This window comes from Gossypium hirsutum, chromosome A07, assembly GCF_007990345.1.
Source record: "Gossypium hirsutum isolate 1008001.06 chromosome A07, Gossypium_hirsutum_v2.1, whole genome shotgun sequence".
NCBI lineage: Eukaryota > Viridiplantae > Streptophyta > Magnoliopsida > Malvales > Malvaceae > Gossypium > Gossypium hirsutum.
The window spans coordinates 45,800,051-45,810,052 of NC_053430.1; positions in this window are offsets into that span (position 1 = coordinate 45,800,051).

The window sequence follows — 10,002 nt, forward strand, 5'->3', positions numbered from 1 at the left end:
TAAAATATGCAATTCAAGTGCTAATAATTCAATTCTAGAGTTTAAATAACATTAAAAATGAATGTGACATGAATGATTACCTTTGACGGAAGAATGAACAAGTTTTGACAAAAATCTGAAAACCCCACGTTTGAAGAAGATGATGAAATCTATAGAGTTTTGGGGTGTTTTTCTTGAAGGTTTATGATGGAAAATGACTTAAGAATGATAGAAAATCAATGTATTGTGATTTGGGACTTGAAAATCAATGGAGAAAGCAAGAGGAATAGCAAGGTGCGGCATGAACTTGAAGCAAAAAGAAACAGACGTGAAAAACATGTTGAAGGGGATGAAATAGGTTCAATTTTACAAAATGGTAAAATTGCAACATAAATGCCTACTATTTTTTACTTTGTTACAAATCAGCCATTTTCCAAAATTAAGGGTTTCTAGAATACTTTTTCAGAAATTGATTTGATAGTTCAGATGCCCTAGCCGAAAACACTATCGAGTACCAACCTTATGAAATTTTGAGCTCATATAGGCCAAAATTTCCAAAATATCCCTAAAACTCATAGGCCCTATTTTGAGGTGTTACATCAAAAACAAGAGATAGCAACACCAAGGGCAAGGGTATCGTGATATCCACGCCTTGGGATTACAATACCTCCAACGGTATAAAAGATTGAAGACTCTCTTCAGTGGTATTGCGACATCCTCTTTGGGTATCATGATATCCACCTTCCAAGGAGGACCCAAGGTTCAATATTGCTCAAGGTATCACGATATCTAGTTATGGGTATCATGATACCACCACGTTCAAGGGGAAAACTTGGAAAAAAAAGGGTAGTCTTTGTCTACCCGATTCACCAATCACTCAAGGCCCATGTAGGGCATTTTTTGCAACTAGGAGCCATCAAAAGACACCTTAAAACAGCAAAAACTTGCTGAGGAGGACAGAGACACAAATTAGCTTAGTTTTAGGTTTCATTTTCTCTAGGGTTTTTATTTTCTCATTTTCGACCTTAGCTTAGAGTTTATTTTTCTGCATTTACTTATTGTTCTAGATGTTCTTATTGTTAGTTAAGTTAGTTATTATTGTAGCTAAAGTTTATTTACACTTTCAGTCCCTGTACCCTACTTATAGACTTTTCTAGTTTAAGTTTAATGCATTTCAGCTTCTTTTGCTTTAAATCTGTCAAAGCTTGTTCTTTTTATATTCATTGCTTTATATTTTCTTGTTAAATACTTTTAGTTTCATGTTGTTTACATTTTCTTCTATAAAAATCCCAACTTTAATATTTTCTTGAGCATTACTTTCATGGCTACCTTGATTTTCATTTGCATGTTTATTTCTTTTAATTTGAGCCTGAGTATCTAAACCTCAAAGAAAGTTAATTTATGAAGATATGGGTAAACTAAAATCTTTGGACAAAGAACTAAATCATAGTATGTAACGCCCCAAAATTTATATTGTTGTTCTATTAAATTGTAACACAATTGAGTATCTATTTCAGTGGTTAAGTGTTCTGGGTGTGTGTGAGAGGTCCCAAGTTCAAGCCTTGTCTTGGGAAAATTTTGTATTTTTTTCTGAGTAAAGTATTAGCCTGGCCTAAAGGGCTTAATTTTAATTATTGATACATTATATTAGAATGGGTCTGCTGGTCTAGTGGTTAAGATGAATGTCAGATTGCTGAAGGTCTTCTGTTCGACTCCTTACTTGGGTATTATTTTTGCGCGTCGAATAGGAATTTGATTTTTAATAAGACTCTGAGTAGTGGGTGGTTAGGATGAGGATTAGTGGGGAGTTAGCAGAATCTAGCAAAACTGTTGTTTCCATTCAGAGAAGAAAATTTGACGTCAGTTTCATTGTGCCTCCCCTCTGCCGAAAATCATTTTCCCCTCTTTCTCTTTTTACGAAAATCTGCTCCCTTCCCTTGTCAAAATCTCCTTGAATTTTTTACTTCCCTATTGTTTCTTCTTTATTTCGTATTCTTTCCTGTACAAGGTTGGGTTATGCGCATTTCATAAGTTTTCGTTTTAGTAAACTCTAACGTTACTCTAACTAAGTGTTTAAGAGGGTTTTACTGGTGATTTAAGAGTTAATCGAGAGGCTGGAGATTGCCCATTAACGTTTTAAGAGGGTGGAATTCCTGTTCTTGATCGTAGGTAAGAGTTTAAAGGTTTTAGGTTGAACATCTCGTTATAATATCGATTGAGTTTTGTTAATAGTACTGAAATTGGGTGTTGGAATGACGATTTGTAGGTTTTGGAGTGCTCGAGAATCATTTTAGCTTAAATTGAAACCAGGTGTGTACCCAAAATACAGAAAACAGGGTTTGGTGAAAAGCCAAAAAAAGCTTACTGTCGACGCCACACGAGTGTGTGGTTGCCCGTATGGTATGCTGTGTAACGGAACACGGGCATGTGATCGACGAGCCAAGACGTGCGTGCATGACACAGCCGTGTGTGACACACGAGCCAAACCGATTTGGGCCGAGTGGGCCAAACGGGCGTGTGGGATTCTGGGTCAACCCGTGTGATCCACACGGCCAAGGCTAATTTAGGCCGTGTGGGCCACACGGGTAGGCAGCATGGGTTTGTAAGCCCATTTTTCTAGAATATTCTGTAAGGCTACACGGGTTTCCCTAGTTGACTGTGGACCTACTTTAGGGTCAATAAGCTTTATTAGACCCCTAATTATGTTATCTGATTGTAGGGTGTCTGACTGAGCATGATATTTGTACTGAATTGAATGTATGTTCTATTATTAGATATTTGCACGTCATTTATGGTATGTTACATTGCATTGGGGTGGGTTAATGATATTTGGAGGAAGTATCTGAAAGGCTTTTAAGCCTGTTAAATGGCAACACAACTGCAACCTTCTAGTTATGTGCCGCATTTCGATACAGCACGGTGTGTAGGGATGGGTGGTTTGATTTAATCCCCACATAGTGTGCAGGGCTGGATGGAGATGGTGTGTAGAGGCTGGTGGGTAGGATTCTGATTTACTGTATCTGCATTCTATATCTAATATGGGCCAAGGCCCTAATATAATTATGAAACTGTAACTGATTGGGAAAAGGCCCAAACCGAATCTGTAATAGCTTAGGCCCAGCCTATATTTGACTATATTCTGATGTGTTCTGTATGCATGTTTTCTATGGGGATTACACACTGAGTTTGTGAAAACTTACCCTTTTCTGTTTAATCTATACAGGTAATCCCCAGACTTGACGGATCTACGCAGTGGAGGACTCGACAGTGGCCATACGTAAATTTTAGACTGTTTTTGGCAAATTCTCAGATTTTATTACTTATTTGGGGTTTTGATGTAACTTATGGACTTTGGACTGCCTGGCTTTAAGTTTTCGGTTTCTTAATTGTTTTACGATTTATTACTTTTAAGCATGATAAAACCCGGTTTTCACTAAGATTAAATGGTACATTTTAAGATAAGTGTTTTCCAAAGCTTCCACTAAAAAGATATGATTTTAGACATAACGAATAACCTGTGTTTTACACCAAACCAAGATAATGGCTAATTTAACTGGAATGGTTTTAACTCGACAAACTCATTTTCAACTTTCACTCCTTGTGACATCTCCAGATTCGGCCATAACGTCTAGGCTGGGTTTGGGGTGTTACATAATAAATTGGGCTAAATTGAAAAGACCTAAGAACTTAGGAAGTGACGCCCCTAAGGGAATATCAAGGCGAGTGAGACTGAAATGTAATCTTGTCACACATATGTTTATTACTCCCGAATTAACCGGTGAGATCAAAAGATAAATTAAAGCTAATTCATCTAAGTCGGTAACATTGAGTCCCAATCATATACTTTAATTTTGAGGCATTGAGTGAATATATCTTTTTTTTGACAATCTTAGTCTCTCTGTTAGTTTTGTCGTTAGAATGGTTGATTTGACTATTATAAAAAGGTAAAATAACTCTTTTAGCCGTTATTATTTACATTTTTATGTCAATTTGGTCCTTACTCTTTAAAAGTGCATAAAAATTTAAAAAAAGTTTTAAAAGTTTTTTTTTGCAATTTCAATAAAAATAAAAAAAATTTGTGAAATTTTTAAAACTCATTAAAATTAAAAAAATAATTTATTTTAAAATATATGAAAATATAAAAATTTCCTACAATTAAAAAAATGTTATTTTCTTAGACCTATCATGGTCTAGGTTCGAGTCTTAAAAAAAAATTCCAGCCCATGCCATTTTCGGCTCAAATCATCCAAACAGATCGTTTCACTATTCAAAAAATATTTATAGCAATATTTTATATAATTTATAATTTAATTTAACTTTAAAATATTTTTTTGTTTAAATTGAATCCCGATCTATTTGGTTTGGGACATAAAAACCTTGTTCACACCTAGTCCAAGTCAAGCCAAGCCTGGGAACGAACAAGAGCTCCTACTCGTGTTCCTGCTCAAGCTCCTATATCAGAAGCTACATATGCTCTGACAAGACGCTTTCTATCCAAGCCAGACGGGCTATTTGACCCATGGGTAGGTTTATTAATTTACTCCATGAATGGTAATAACGTCTTTCCAAACTTTGAATTATTCGTTCGATCCATATTAAATCAAATATGAATAATTCTTTTAATTTCAATCAGATTAATTATATATCAAAATTATTTTTATATAAATTTAAATATAAAGTATATGAAATATTGGTACAAAATATTTTTTAAATAATGATACAAACTTTGAATCAGTTCAAATTAAATTTAATATAACTTTTTGTTCAAACTACACAATATTAAAAGAATTTTATATATAAAAGAAAACTCATTTTAGTAAAATACAATGACAATAAATTCAATCTTGAACTTTTATATTGTGTATTTTCAAAAAAAAAAAGTTACACGGTATATTTAAATTTAATTCAAATCAATTTATAGTTTATATCATTATTTAATTCAAATCATTTAATATATAAAAAATAAAAATCAATTATTTAACACTCATTGAATAATTAATTTTTAAATAATCTAAATTGTTTCAGAGTTTTGTATCACTATGTAAAAATGATTTTATACTAATATTTTATATACTTAATAATTAAATTTACATAAAAATATTTTTTATATATAATTAATTTTATTGAAAAAAAAATTGTTCAAATTTAATTTAATATGGATAAAACGAATATTTCAAAGTTTGGAGAGAACTTATTGCTATTAATGGCGTAAATTAATACACAAGTCGATAGTCCAGACAACCTACCTTACACTGTAGGCCTGGCCGAACTTGGGTCGAGTATGGATAATATTTTTTATGTTCCGAGCTGAGCCGACCTAAATCAATTTAAAGAATAAAAAATATTTTAAACTAAATTTAACTATAAAATGTTAATATAATAATATTTTTTAATGTTTTATTAAGTTTTTGAATAGTGAAAAGGCTTTTTGAGTGAGCTGGACCGAGTTAAAAAAGGACTGAGTTTGAACATTTTTTGGGCTCAGGCCATGACGTCTAAGTAAAAAAAAACTAATTTTTTAATTTTTAAAATTTTTATATATTTTTAAATTATTGAAATTTATTTTTATATTTTTAATTTTAATGAGCTTTTAACTTTTCACAATTTTTAAAATTTTATATTTTTATTGAAAATACAAAGAAAATATTTAACTTTTAAACCTTTTTTTTTGTAATTGTTTATGTACTTTTAAAGAGTAAGGATCAAACTAACACATAAATGTAAAGAATGAGGGCTAGAAGAGTTATTTTATCTTTTTTATAACAGTCTAATCAACCATTCTAATGGTAAAAAGTAACAGAGAAGCCAAGAATTTCAAATAAAAAAAAGTAGAAGAACTCAATGTCTCAAAATTGAAGTATAGGGACTAAATTTTAGATTTTAAAAGAGTACAAGGGCCTTTAGCATATTTAAGCTTCCTTTTCTTTCTCACCCAACAATGAAATGTTACAAAATGGTCACTCAACTATTTGATTTTTTTTCTTTTTTGGTCATCGGTCATTACATGGCTAAGTCTCAACTTTTCAAATTAGTATAATAGCAAATTTAACCCTCAAACATTTATACATTGAATCAATATAGTATTGATTCTAAAAAAAAATTACCCCTCGATGTTTTCACATTGTGTAATTTGATTCTTTTTATAGTTTTGTTCAAACATTTTTACAATTTGGTTACTAATTGATCCTTTTCACATTGTGTTAACAATTGGACTTGTATTTTTAAATTCAAAAAGTAATGTACTAAATTCTTTAAAATAAAAAATAGGAGACTAAATTTCAAATGTACAAATAATATAAAAACTTTTATCTTGTTTATAACAGTCAAATCAACCATTCTAATGGTAAAAAGTAACGGAGAGGCCAAGAATTTCAAATAAAAAAGTATAAGAACTCAATGTCTCAAAATCAAAGTATAGGGACTAAATTTTAGATTTTAAAAGAGGTACAACCACCTTTAGCATATTTAAGCTTCCTTTATTTTCTCACCCAATGATGAAAAGTTACAAAATGGTCACTCAACTATTTGATTTTTTTCTTTTTTGGTCATCGGTCATTAAATGGCTAAGTCTCATCTTTTAAAATTTGTATAATAGCATATTTAACCCTCAAACATTTATACATTGTGTAATTTGATCCTTTTTACAACTTTGTTCAAACATTTTTACAGTTTGGTTACTAGATGTTCCTTTTCGCATTTTGTTAACAATTGGACTTGTATTTTTAAATTCAAAGAGTAATGTACTAAATTCTTTGAAATAAAAAGTAGGAGACTAAATTTCAAATGTACAAATAATATAAAAACTTAAAACATATTTTAGCCAATAAATAATTACTATAATTACCTCCATTTATCTTTTATTTTGATACAATAGATGCAATCATTTAAATTATCACACAAGCATAACCTGCAGATTGATCCCACAACGTTTAAGATATGGTAAACACCCTTGACTAATAAGCCAAATGTTAGGGTTTTATTTTATTTTTCTTTGGTTTAAAAAGTTTTCATAAACATCCCCTCTTTTTTCTTAAATAAAAAATTTATTATGTCATTTACTCTTAATAGAATTTTTTAATTTGCAAATAAATTAATAAAATAAAAAGATACATACTTTTCGATACATTTTAAGAAATTAAAAAATTAATTTTAATTTCACATTAACTAAAAAACACTCAAATAGCTCTAATTTACCCTATAAATAAGTCTCAATTTCTTCACTATTTTTCGAAGCTCTTTAAAGTTTCTTCATTTGAAGAAATTCATAAAAGATGGTTTATAGTTTAAAATTTTAGCAAATGAATCATGATTCCAATACAACACTAAGATTTTACAACCAATACATTACTGCTTTTTTTACTAATGAATGTGATTCCGATACAATTACAAATTTTGCAAAAGAATGATTATTCCAATATAGTGCACTTATCCACCAAAAAAAAAGGTTAAAATTTTATTAACCATTGTGGTGATTCCAATACAATACTAAGATTTTGTAAATAAAAATGGTGATTCGAATACAATTATCATGGTGATTCCAATATAATAGCATGATGATTCCAATACAATGCAAACTAAGATTTGCAAATGAATGGTGATACCAACACAATGCATTTAGCCACCAAAAGGTTAAGATTTTACAAATAAATAGTGGTGATTCCAATACAGTGCAACTAGCAACCAAAAGGTTATGACTTTTCTAAAATGACACTTAATGTTTTAACTTTTCTAAAGTTGTGACCTTTTTGAAACGACACTTAATATTATGATTTTTTTTAAGGTTATAACCTTTCTAAAACATCTCTTAGTCCCCTTTCCGTGGTGCTATGACCTTTTTGACGTTATGACATTTCTAAAATTACTTGGTGTTATGACCATTCTAAAACGACACTTAGTTACCTTTTTCATGGAGTTTAGATGTGCCTCAAATTCGAGTGAAAAATATACACGGCTACTTTCTTTCTTTCTTTTTGTTCTCTTAAGTGATTTTTGGCATTATTCAATTTCAAAGGTATAATTATTCAATTCAAAATTTTAATGAAAAAATATAAAATACAAACTTTTAATTTCTGGAATTATTTAATCCTAAGGTACAATTATTCCATTTAGGAGTGTAAGAAGAATTGCTCCATTCAAGAAAAACACATTGTATTATATATTTGGAAAAATATTTCTTAATCGTGATGTATTCTAGGAATATTTTTTTTGTTATTCTTCACATGGTGTGTAACGCCCGAATTTTGGGCCTGGAAGTTTTGAGTTTTAAGCGTAGGGACAGTGGGGAGGTTGCACATATGGGTATGGATGTGCAGTTTAATGTTAAGATGTTTGTTGGTCTGGTGGTTGAGAGAGTGTAAGGGAACCTCATGGTTTTGGGTTCGAGTCCGAGTGTCAACGTTTTGGTAGTATTTTATTTTGTTTTGCTTTAGTTAATAGCTATAATTATTTATAATTATTAAATTATTAGTTTTATGACAAAAGTTGATTTTATTTTTTTCTCTTTTATTTTATTTTCGACTTTTCTGTTTTCACGTTCTCCTCTCCTCCCCTCTCTTCTGCTTTCTAAATATTTCTCAAAATGGTTGATTTGTGGATTCGGGAATTTTGCGCTTCTGTCGTCTTGTCCGATCACAAACAGGTGTGGGAATCTAACCTTGTCTACACAGTTTTAGTTTGAAATTTTCTAATTTCGACAAGTCTTGTGCGTATGTTAACTCGAGGGATTCGGGGGTTTTTAGACAATGGATGTCAAGGGAGATCATTATTTTCTGATGTACTTTGATAGGGCAAAGATTAGGGACTGTTACGGTGGCTTAAACAGCGGTTTTGAGGCTAATTTGGGGTGGTTTCGTGGCCTCTATGATGGCCACACGGGCGTGTGTCGAGGCACACGGCTGTATGGATTTGGGAATTAGGGTTTTCGGGCCAAATTGGGTGCCATACAACCTGGCCATACGACCGTGTGGCTGATTTGGGGAAGTTGTCATTTTTCACACAGTTGTGTCCCTTGGGCATATAGGCGTATGAGTTTGGGAATTAGGGATTTCAGATTTGGAGTCACACGGCCTGGCCATACGGCCATGTGGCTGACTCGAGGATTTAGGGATCCCACACGAGTGTGGTTTTGGAACACACGGTCATGTCTAGTGGCTCGTGTGCCCCTCACACCGCTGTTTCTTCCCTGCACCTTATTTTAGCGATCTTGGATAGTGAGTTACACGGCCTATTCACACGGCTATGTCCTTGCTTCACACGGGCGTGTGCCTCTGTCACACGGCCGTGTACTACCTTCCACACGGGCGTTTGGACCCCTACATGGCCTGGATTTCTCCACACGACCGGAGCACACGAGCATGTGGCCCTATCTCTCCAAATAATGCTTTTATGTCGAACATAAGTGTAATCGCAACTCTACGTGCTCCAACCCTCGGTTAAGCTTTACTGAGGGAAATTATGACTCAGATCTGGGCTTGATATGTGTGTTATTTATGTTTGGATGTGTGATAAGCTTGATACTGAACTTGAGCTACAAGTGTGCACATGCATGATTCTGTAATTGACTGATTGGATGTGAATGTCTGCTTCTGATTAATTATCCGAGACTGTGTTCTGATTGTGTACATCTGACTGCATACATACATACATATGCATAAACTATTTTGGGTGGGATTTTGAAGAGAAGGAAGATTGACTTAACTGAACTGGCACTTGATCTGTTGGTTATTAGCCCATAATACCCAGAAGGTCATAAACGGTCTCAATACCCTGAGGGTCGTGGGCAATTTGACTATACTGCAAACTACTGCATTGCACCATATAGTACATATGTCAGCATCGCTGTGTATCATTAACTGAACTGGCATTTTTACTATAACCTAATAGTATAGCGATTTACCGCACTGCACTATATTGCATATACGTTAGCTATGCTACATACTATTATCTGATCTTGCAGTTCATACTGCATGTCTATACTGCGGTTTACCGCATTGCACAGTACAGCTTATACGCTAGTTTTTCTAC